The sequence below is a fragment of the Triticum dicoccoides genome, chromosome 3A (genome assembly GCF_002162155.2).
Source record: "Triticum dicoccoides isolate Atlit2015 ecotype Zavitan chromosome 3A, WEW_v2.0, whole genome shotgun sequence".
NCBI lineage: Eukaryota > Viridiplantae > Streptophyta > Magnoliopsida > Poales > Poaceae > Triticum > Triticum dicoccoides.
In genome coordinates this window covers 633,670,127-633,682,246 of record NC_041384.1, presented here as the reverse complement: position 1 = coordinate 633,682,246, position 12,120 = coordinate 633,670,127, and positions in this window count along the sequence as shown.

Here is a 12,120-nt window from a genome sequence, read left to right as displayed (position 1 = left end):
TTCCAGAAAAGACCGTCGTGCTCATTAGCCCCAGGATTACTGTTAGCTGATGAGGCTCCAACTTGATACAGAAATTCCAAGCAGAAAACAAAATATGTAGTACAAGGCCATTCTGGCCTGTGAGTACAACAAATGGTTTCTAGTGGTTGATGGCGGAAGCGGGTTGTGAAACATCAGTGTCTATGGGACTCCATTTCCCACGGGAACAGCTGACCAGGTTAACTCCTATCTTCGCGAGGCTGCTATCTCCATTACTTAGGTTCCGGGGCTGTCATCGTGTCGCTCCTCTTCGTGCAAGAAAATCTGGCCAAGACAATAGCCAGGGACAAGCCAGTGAGTACTTTGAATGTACTCGCAAACATTATGAACACAGGTATAATATAACAATGATGTGCTGAAAATATTTTTATGCTCATGACGTCAGTCACAAAAGATAAATAAATCTTTGATGCGTGCAAGCAAGTTATTTAAAAAATTGCAATAACATAGTAGTATTAAAATTTAGGAAATAAATAACAAGCAAAGCCACAGTCGGGCGTCTTAGCGATACCACATAAAGGGCTTTAAAAGAAATGCCACAGTCGGGCGTCTGAGCGACACCACATAAAGGGCTTTAAAAGAAATGCCACAGTCGGGCGTCTGAGCGACACCACACAAAGGGCTTTAAAAGAAATGCCACAGTCAGGCGTCTGAGCGACACCACATAAAGGGCTTTAAAAGAAATGACACAGTCGGGCGTCTGAGCGACACCACATAAAGGGCTTTAAAAGAAATGCCACAGTCGGGCGTCTGAGCGACACCACACAAAGGGCTTTAAAAGAAATGCCACAGTCGGGCGTCTGAGCGACACCACATAAAGGGCTTTAAAAGAAATGCCACAGTCGGGCGTCTGAGCGACACCACATAAAGGGCTTTAAAATAAACAATCATAGTGAATATCCCGGAGGTAGAACCATCCCAGAGATACTCGATAATAACAATAATATCACGGGTTAGTCAACAATAATAATAATCATAATTATCACAAGTCACAGGTAGTAGTTCCAATTCTGGTTAACAGTTTCACCTCCGAAGACCGAAACTAAGACCGACACTTGACCCATCCCAGACTGTAATCCTTAACCATGGACACGGCTATTCGAATAGGTTTAATCTCTGCAGAGGGTGTACTCTTTACCCACGAGTAACGGATTTCTTTAGTCCATCGGGGCTAATTCCGTCTACGGTCTTTTTGTTGAAAACACACCTAACTTGCACACACCAGCTTATCTCACACGTGTCTGGAATCACCCACGACACCTGTTAAGCAAACTCTAAGTGGGGAGGCTACAACCTCGCGTAGCATGGGATCAAATTTATATCGCGCGCTCTAAGGGGTGGCCTCCCCTCTCGGTCCCAACCGGAAACACCCATGCCCCGGGACCAGGTGGCCTGCCTACCAGCTACAACCGGTATTTTCCACCATGGCCTCTCTGTACGGTGTGTGCTAGAAAGAGGTTGACAACTTACTGAACCGTACTCTACTTGCTGTAGAGACGAGTGGTAGTACGAAACAAGTATGGGGGTTACTGGCACAAGACTCGATCTACGGTCGACTCAGGAGGTTTAAGCATTCCCTGCATGATTAGCATGATGAATATATTTCAACCAACAGAAGTCACCGCTCATATCACCTTGCCATGCCATACCAGACATAACTGTCCCGACGGAGATCGGCGACAAACTCATGCCTACCGAAGGCAGAGGTTTTCCCGGGTTCCTGCCAGTATGCATGCAAGGCACATGAGGGTGATTATCATCACAAGTGTGTCCATTTCCAACAGCATGGAAATCAATAACATGCACCCATGCATATGATCATATCACATGAAATAACAAGTTTCTCCAAAGTGAGGTGATGTTATGAACGTGTCATCGAACACACAAAAATATTATGCCGGGGTTCAGAATGCTTGCCTTCAATGTGTGGAAAGGCAGGGTGCACTCCAAAACTTGAAACATTTCTCCTCTCTTCAAAAATCCTATTTTAGCAATATAAAAGAATTAACACACAAGATAAAAACAGCACCAAAAGTTGTTCTGAAATTTTTTCAAATAAATCTTAAAATAAACTAGGTGAAATTTGAGAGAGGTAGGAAAAAGAATCAATTCATTTGGAGTTATATTTAAAAAGTTATAGACAGTCAAAGCTGTGGTCAAAATCTGTTTTTAATAAAATCAGGAAAAGGAAAATGTTTCAAACGAGATTACGCTTTCGGTGCAGAGAAAACGTATTTGCGCCCTTTACGCCTCCACTTAACCACGTGGACCGGCGCTGGGTCTCTGATGGTGGGCCCACCTGGCCCACTGGTCAGGTTTGACCAGTCGCCCGCGTCGTCTCCCTCCTCCGCCCGAGTGGAGCGGGGCTCCGGCGATCATCGCCGGTGAACGGTGGCTCCGTTCGGAAAGCTGAGGCCACCATCGGATTCAGGGGGCCGAGGTGGTCACTCCGGTAGTCGTAGGGTCGTCGGAGGTGGAGGAAATCGCCGGCGGCGAGCTCCGCGGCGGAGGGAAGCTTCGGTGGTAAAAAGGTTTTGAGGCGGCGGTGGTTCCCGATCAAAATCGAGTAGGGGGAAGGGTTCACGGGTGGATGAGGAGGTTTCTGGCGAAGAGAACGGAGAGGGGGAGGCTCTGGAGGCACCGGCAGGGCCTGGGCAGTGGCGGCGGCTGCAGTCGCCGGAGATGAGGAAGGAGGCCTCCCCGGGTCGATTGGCTGCCAAAGGGGGTCCTCTGGAGGTGGCTTGGGACTGCCTGTGTGCGGAGATGAGCTCGGGGCTCCTTATATAGGCGAGTCGAGGCGGTTCAGCGGCGGCCGCGGATGAGCTCGTCGGCGACCGTCTTTCTGTAGCTACAGGGCATCGTGGCGGCGACGAGCGCTAGTGGACATGGCTGCGGATGAGCTCGTGCTGCTCCAGGGGCCAGGTGGCGAGTGGGAGGGGCTTGGGCGGCGCTGCCCGTGGCTGGAGCCACTGCGGACGCCGGTGTGCCGCCAAGAATGCCCTGGCGGCGGTGCTGTAGCGTGCTAGGGTGGCTTGGCGCGATACTGCGAGGCGGGGAGTGCGTGGCGAGGTGCTGCCGTGTGGGCCAAAGCAAGGGGGCCAGCGTGTCGGCTCGGGCACGGCATCGTGCAATACGCGCGCTCTGGGCGCGTCTAGCGCACGCACGGGAGATGCTCGACACAATGCCGCGGCATGCTACAGGTCGCAGGTGAGGTTGGGGTTTACCAGATCGAGGTTAGGAGCAACTGGGAGTCTAGTGGACATGCTAGTTTGATCAGAGGTGCAAGCTCACAGTGCAATGCCAAAACTCATGTCAAAACTGGTCATGCCTACAGGGTGCTCGATAGAATGCCACATGCACCTAGGCATCTCTTGGGGTAGCCAAAACTTCCAGATTGAAGTCTCTTTGGATGCACAAGAGGGTGGCGAGGTTAGTTGGTGAAATGCACAAACTTGTTAGTGCAAGTCTTGCAAAACTACAATTCTGGACAGGAAATAAATGACATTATTTCATGAACCAAAATTAATCCAATGGGTGCATGCTCCTGGATTTAGGGGTTTGGTAGGGCTGTCTACAAGTAGGAGAAAACACAAGATCTTTGGAGCAAAATTAAATAGGGTTGCAGTAGAAATCACAAGGCTCGACCAGAATGAAAAAGAGGATGATTCACTCAATTTTTTCAAAGAACATAAATAGGTTTTTGCACAAAGTGGAATAATAGGCTCCTACTGACCTCCCCTAATTTTGGTAGAAGTTCTAAATAAATATTTAAATAGGTTGTAGTGTAAAATTGCCCACTGGACCAGATTTGAAAACTTGGTGTAGAACTCAAAATATCCAATGAATGAAATATATTATTGCACAAAAGTGATTTAGAGACATCACATGATATCTCCAAATCTTGGTGAAATTTTTAGTTAAATATATCAAATGGTTGTAGTTCAAAAAGAGCTCCAAATTTTAAAACAAGTCATTTAATGAATAAAGCTCAGGGTGAAAATAATTTTATAAATAAATCTCCTAATTGAGAGATGTTTTTTTAAATGAGAGGGAAAATAAGTCCAATATATTTTCGAAGGATCCACTTGGGAAAAACTCCTTAATATTAAAATAAAAGTTTTGAAATCAACAGAGATATACTTGCATGCAAAAATTTTAAACTCTTGGCAAAATTTTAATAACTAAAATCTGGTTAAATTTTTGGGGTGTTACAACCACATTCACAATAACACTTAGGTCTCACATTTACTCATATCAATGACATAATCAACTAGAGAGCAATAATAAGATATCTTAGATGATAACACTTTTTCAAAACAATCATGATATAATATGACAAAATGGTATCTCGCTAGCCCCGCAAAACATAAATGCAGAGCACCCCTGAAGATCAAGGACTGATTGGACATTCTAATTCATGGCAAAAGAGATCCAGTCATAGTCATACTAAATACTGAATAAAAACAAGGCATATGAATGACAATGGTGCTCTCCCGCTGGTGCTTAAATAAGAGGATGATGACTCAACAATAAAAGTTAATGGATAGTCCTTCGTAGAGGGAAGCAGGGTTTTGTAGAGGTGCTAGAGCTCGAAGCTTTTAAAACAAAGATGAATATAATTTTGAGCGGTATGCTTTCATTGTCAACATAGCAACCAAGAGATCTCACTATCTTCCATGCTAGACAGACTATAGGCGGTTCCCAAACAGAATGGTAAAGTTTTACTCCCCCTCCACCAACAAGCACACTCCACGGCTAGTGGAATCCATGTGTACCGTCCATACCAACAACAATCTCGGGGAATTTTTGTTTAGTTATTATATTTTGATTTTGATCATGGAACTTGGCATCCCAATTACTAGCCACTTTCTCGTGAACGACAAGTGAATAAACACTCATTGTGAGAATAACCCACCTAGCATGGAAGATTCTGACAGCCCCTAGTCGCTACATGAGCGATTTAGGCATACAAAACAAATTATTATTTGAAGATTTAGAGTTTGGCACATGCAAATTTACTTGGAACAACAGGTAAATACCGTATATAGGTAGGTATGGTGGACTCATATGGCACATCTTTGGGTTTAACAAAGTGGATGCACAACCAATATTCCTTCTTAGTACAAGTGAAGGCTAGGAAAAAGATTGAGAAGCGACCAACTAGAGAGCGACAACGACCATAAACATGCATTGAGATTAATCAACATTGAATGCAAGCATCAGTAGGATATAAATCACCATGAACACAAATATCGTCGAGGCTATGTTGATTTTGATTCAACTACATGCGTGAACATGTGCCAAGTCAAGCCACTTGAATCATTCAAAGGAGGATACCATCCTATCATACTACATCATAACCATTTTAAAATGCATGTTGGCACACAAGACAAACCATTATCTACTCCTAGCTAATTAAGCATGGCGTGAGTAACTATAATCTCTAATTGTCATTGCAAACATGTTTCATTCATAATGGGCTGAATCAAGAACGATGAGATAATCATATTTACAAAAACAAAATAGGTCGAGTTCATACCATCTTTTCCTCATCCCAATCATTTGATCAGATATCATCATTATTGCATTTCACTTGCACGACCGAACTATTTGAACAATAATAATAGTGCACGTGCATTGGACTAAGCTGGAATCTGCAAACATTTATTCAAAGGAGAAGACAAGGTAATATGGGCTCTTTATGAGGTCAACAATAATGCATATGAGAGCCACTCAACATTTTCATCATGGTCTTCTTACGACCCAAAGAAAAGAAAAGAATTTCAAATAAACACACTGAAATATTTTGGAAGTTTTTTTGTGAAGAAAGTAAATTAACGAAAGAGAAATGGAAATGAGAAAAACTATTTACATGGGAAAGCTCCCAACAAGCAAAAGAAGAACAAGAACTCCTTTTGGGTTTTATCAAACACACAAGAAGGAAGCAAGAAAAATAAGCTAACATGGACAATACAATGAAAAAGGAAGAACACCGACAACTGGAATGGATGTGTGAACATGAATGTAATGTCGGTGAGAAATACATACTCCCTCAAGCTTAGACTTTTGGCGTAAGTTGGTCTAGGGCCACGACTCGAAATAACCCTCTCCTGGATACTATGGAGGGTCCCGAGGGTTCCACTGGTTTGCGAGCTCCTGTGGCTCCCACTGGTAAATAGGCTCCTGATATGGCTCAGGAGCCGAAGCTGGCTCAGGCACAGGGGGTTGTGAGAGACCCCAAAATTTGTAGATGTCCGCAAGCATAATAATGTACCTACCTGAATAAATATCGAACAAAGAAGGTGCAGGCAAAGTAATAATCTCACGGGTGCCCTGGCTGAATACTAACTTGTAGAGGAGTCGCTTATGAAGGAAATATGCCCTAGAGGCAATAATAAAGTTGTTATTTATATTTCCTTATGTCATGATAAATTTTTATTATTCATGCTAGAATTGTATTAACCGGAAACTTAGTAAATGTGTGAATACATAGACAAAACAAAGTGTCCCTAGTATGCCTCTACTTGACTAGCTCATTAATTAAAGATGGTTAAGTTTCCTCACCATAGACATGTGTTGTCATTTGATGAACGGGATCAAATCATTAGGGGAATGATGTGATGGACAAGACCCATACGTTAGCTTAGCATAATGATCGTTAAGTTTTTATTGCTATTGCTTTCTTCATGACTTATACATATTCCTCTGACTATGAGATTATGCAGCTCCCAGATACCGGAGGAACACCTTGTGTGCTATCAAATGTCACAACATAACTGGGTGATTATAAAGATGCTCTACAGGTGTCTCCGAAGGTGTTTGTTGGGTTGGCATAGATCAAGATTAGGATTTGTCACTCTGTTTATCAAAGAGGTATCTTTCGGCCCTCTCGGTAATGCACATCACTATAAGCCTTGCAAGCAATGTGACTAATGAGTTATTTACGATATGATGCGTTACAGAATGCGTAAAGAGACTTTTCGGTAACGAGATTGAACTAGGTATGATGATACCGATGATCGAATCTCAGACAAGGAACATACCGATGACAAAGGGAATAATGTATGTTGTTATGCGGTTTGACCGATAAAGATCTTCGTAGAATATGTAGGAGCCAATATGAGCATCCAGGTTCCGCTATTGGTTATTGACCGGAGATATGTCTCGGTCATGTCTACATAGTTCTCGAACCCGTAGGGTCCACATGCTTAAGGTTCGATGACGATTTATATTATGAGTTATGTGATTTGATGACCGAAGTTTGTTCGGAGTCCCAGATGAGATCATGGACATGACGAGGAGTCTCAAATTGTTCGAGAGGTAAAGATTGATATATAGGAAGGCTATATTCGGACATCAGAAAGGTTTCGAGTGATTCGGGTATTTTTCGGAGTATCGGAGAGTTACGGGAATTCGCCAGGGGAAGTTAATGGGGCTTATTGGGCTTTAGTGGAGGGAGGGAAGAAGGGCCTCGAGGTGGCGCATGCCTCCCCCCTGCCCAAACCAAATTGGACAAGGGGTGGGGGCGCGGCCCCCCTTTCCTTTTCCCTCTCCCTCCTTTCCTTCTTTCCTACTCCGAAAAGGAAAGGGAATCCTGCTAGGACTTGGGAGTCCTAGTAGGACTCCCTACACTTGGCGCACCCCTAGGAGGGCCAGCCTCTCTCCCTCCCTCCTTTATATACATGGGCAGGGGCACCCCAAAGTCACTCCAAGATTTGTCTTAGCTGTGTACGGTGCCCCCCTCCATAGTTACACACCTCGGTCATATTGTCATAGTGCTTATGTGAAGCCCCGCGCAGGTAACTTCATCATCACCATCGCCATACCATCGTGCCGACGGAACTCTCCCTCATCCTCAACTGGAACAAGAGCTCGAGGGACATCATCGTGCTGAATGTGTGCTGAACACGGAGGTGCCGTACGTTCGGTACTTGGATCGGTTGGATCGTGAAGACGTTCGACTACATCAACCGCGTTACTAAACGCTTCCGCATTCGGTCTACGAGGGTACGTGGACACACTCTCCCCACTCGTTGCTATGCATCTCCTAGATAGATGTTGTGTGATCGTAGGTAAATTTTTCGAAATACTGCGTTCCCCAATAGTGGCATCCGAGCCAGGTCTATGCGTAGATGTTATATGCATGAGTAGAACACAAAGAGTTGTGGGTGATAATAGTCATACTGCTTACCAGCAATGTCTTACTTTGATTCAGCGGTATTGTTGGATGAAGCGGTCTGGACCGACATTACATGACCATGTTCATGAGACTAGTTCTACCGACGTGATTTGCACACAGGTGGCTGGCGGGTGTCTGTTTCTCCAAATTTAGTTGAATCGAGTTTGACTATGTCCGGTCCTTGTTGAAGGTTAAAACAACACACTTGACAAAAAATCGTTGTGGTTTTGATGCGTAGGTAAGAACGGTACTTGCTAGAAGCCCGTAGCAGTCACGTAAAACATGCAACAACAAAGTAGAGGACGTCTAACTTGTTTTTGTAGGGCATGTTGTTCTATGATATGGTCAAGATGTGATGAGATATAAATCGTTGTATGAGGTGATCATGTTTTGTTAAAGTTATTGGCAATTGGCAGAAGCCTTATGGTTGTCTCTTTATTGCATAAGATGCAAGCACCATATAATTGCTTTACTTTATCGCTATGTGATAGCAATAGTTGCAAAAGCAATAGTTGGCGAGATGACCATGTGACGACACATTGATAGAGATCAAGATGATGGAGATCATGGTGTCATGCCGGTGACCATGGAGATCATGACGGTACTTTGGAGATGGAGATCAAAGGCACAAGATGATAATGGCCATATCGTGTCACATATTTTGATTGCATGTGATGTTTATCTTTTATGCATCTTATTTTGCTTAGTACGATGGTAGCATTATGGGATGATCCCTTACTAAATTTTCAAGGTATAAGTGTTCTCACTGAGTATGCACCGTTGTGACAGTTCTTCGTGCTGAGACACCACGTGATGATCGGGTGTGATAAGCTCTATGTTCACATACAACTGGTGACGCCAGTTTTGCACACCCGGAATACTAGGGTTAAACTTGACAAGCCTAGCATATGCAAATATGGCCTCGGAACACTAAGACTAAAAGGTCAAACGTGAATCATATAGTACATATGATCAACATAGAGATGTTCACTATATGATCAACATAGGGATGTTCACCATTAAAAACTACTCCATCTCATGTGATGATCGGACATGGTTTAGTTGATATGGATCACATGATCATTTAGATGACTATAGGGATGTCTATCTAAGTGGGAGTTCTTAAGTAGTATGATTAATTGAACTTCAATTTATCATGAACTTAGTGCTGATAGTTTTTGCATATCTATGTTGTAGATCAATAGCTCGCGTATAGCTCCCATGTTTTATTTTTGATATGTAACTAGAGAAAAATAAGTTGAAAGATGATAGTAGCAATGATGCGGACTGGGTCCGTGATATGAGGATTATCCTCACTGCTGCACATAAGAATTATGTCCTTGATGCACTACTAGGTGACAGACCTATTGCAGGAGCAGATGCAGACGTTATGAACGTTTGGCTAGCTCGATATGATGACTACTTGATAGTTTAGTGCACTATGCTTTACGGCTTAGAACCGGAACTGCAAAAATGTTTTGAATGCCAAGGAGCATATAAGATGTTCCAAGAGCTGAAATTGGTATTTAAGACTCATACCTGAGTCGAGAGGAATGAGAGCTCTGACAAGTATTTTACCTACAAGATGGAGGAGAATAGCTCAACCAGTGAGCATGTGCTCAGAATGTCTGAGTTCTACAATCACTTGAATCAAGTGGGAGTTAATCTTCCAGATAAGATAGTGATTAACAGAGTTCTCTAGTCACTATCACCAAGTTTCTGGAACTTCGTGATGAACTATAATATGAAAGGGATGACGAAAACGATTCCCCGAGCTCTTCGCAATGCTGAAATCAGCGAAGGTAGAAATCAAGAAAAGCATCAAGTGTTGATGGTTGACAAGACCACTAGTTTCAAGTAAAAGGGCAAGGGAAAGAAAGGGAACTTCAAGAAGAATGGCAAGCAAGTTGCCACTCACATGAAGAAGCCCAAAGCTAGACCCAAGCCTGAAACTAAGTGCTTCTACTGCAAATGAAATGGTCACTGGAAGCGGAACTGCCCCAAGTACTTGGCGGATAAGAAGGATGGCAAAGTGAACAGAAGTTTATATGATATACATGTTATTGATGTGTACTTTACTAGTGTTCATAGTAGCCCCTGGGTATTTGATACTGGTTCAGTTGCTATGATTAGTAACTTGAAATAAGAGTTACAAAATGAACAAAGACTAGTTGAGGGCGAGGTGACGTTGTCTGTTGGAAGTGATTCCAAGGTTGATAAGATCACCATCGCACACCCGCTTTACCTTCGGGATTAGTGTTGAACCTAAAATAAATGTTATTTGGTGTTTGCGTTGAGCATAATATGATTGGATCATGTTTATTGCAATACTATTATTCATTTAAGTCAAAGAATAATTGTTGTTCTCTTTATATGAATAAAACCTTCTATGGTCATACACACAATGTGAATGGTTTATTGAATCTCGATCGTAGTGATACATATATTTGTAATATTGATGCCAAAAGATGCAAAGTTGATAATGATAGTGCAACATATTTGTGGCACTTTCGTTTAGGTCATATTGGTGTAAAGTGCATGAAGAAACTCCATGCTGATGGGATTTTGGAATCACCTGATGCTTGCGAACCATGCCTCATGGGCAAGATGACTAAGACTCCGTTCTCCAAAACAATGGAGCGAGCCACTGACTTATTGGAAATAATACATACTGATGTATGCGGTCCGATGAGTGTTGAGGCTCGCAGTGGGTATCATTATTTTTTGACCTTCATAGATGATTTGAGCAGATATGGGTATATCTACTTAATGAAACATAAGTCTGAAACATTTGATAAGTTCAAAGAATTTCAGAGTGAACTGGAAAATCATCGTAATAAGAAAATAAAAGTTTCTACGATCTTATCATGGAGGCGAATATTTGAGTTATGAGTTTGCTCTTCATTTCACTAGTAGAAAAAGGGTCAAATGTGAAGCACATTAGTGCCGGTTTGAATTTGAGCCGACACTAATGTGACCATTAGTGCCGGTTCCAACGGCTAGGCGGGTGGTCATCATTAGTACTGGTTCATGGGCAACCTTTAGTACCGGTTCATGCCACGAACTGGTACTAATGAGGCCAGTGCGGCTGTGGTCAGGCTGGGGCCCCCCACGAAGACCTTTAGTACTGGTTCATGGCATGAACCGGTACTAGAGTTTCTTAGTAAGCTGATTTTTAGTCCCACCTCGCCAAGAGAGAGGCAGTATGAGCGGTTTATAAGTCGTGAGTGCAGAGACAATGACGAAGAGGCACAATGCTCACCTGCACGTTGATTAGCTTCAAGCCTTTTGGAATAGCATAGATTGCGCTGAGCTATGTGCAGTGTAGTCTACACTATTCCGAAAGGCTTGAAGCAAATTAACCAGCATTGCACCTGTTTTTTATTTTTAATAACTTATTTGAACTCCGGACTTCTTGTGTTCAGTATGCAGCATTCGAAGCGACATCATCAATTTCCAACATGTTCTGACATCATTTGTTGTTTTTCAGTCATTTACCGAATTGTTTAAAGAGCTAAATGACCGTGAAATTGAAAATCACTACAAAATGAACTGTGAAAATGTTGAAATTTAGCATGGTATCATCATTTCACCCGCATCGCATGTGCGAAAGAGTAGAGAGGGTCACGGCAAAAACTGGACGCACTTCGTGCACAAACTGGACAATCTCTTTCGGAGTATCAGGGTTTCGGACGAGAACTCATCTATTACACGGGCACTTCAATGTTTTTTAAACTTATTTGAACTCCGGACTTCTTTTGTGTTCAGTATGCAGCATTCAAAGCGACGTCATCAATTTCCAACATGTTCTGACATCATTTGTTGTTTTTCAGTCATTTACCTAATTGTTTAGAGAGCTAAATGACCGTGTAATTGAAAATCACTACAAAATGAACTGTGAA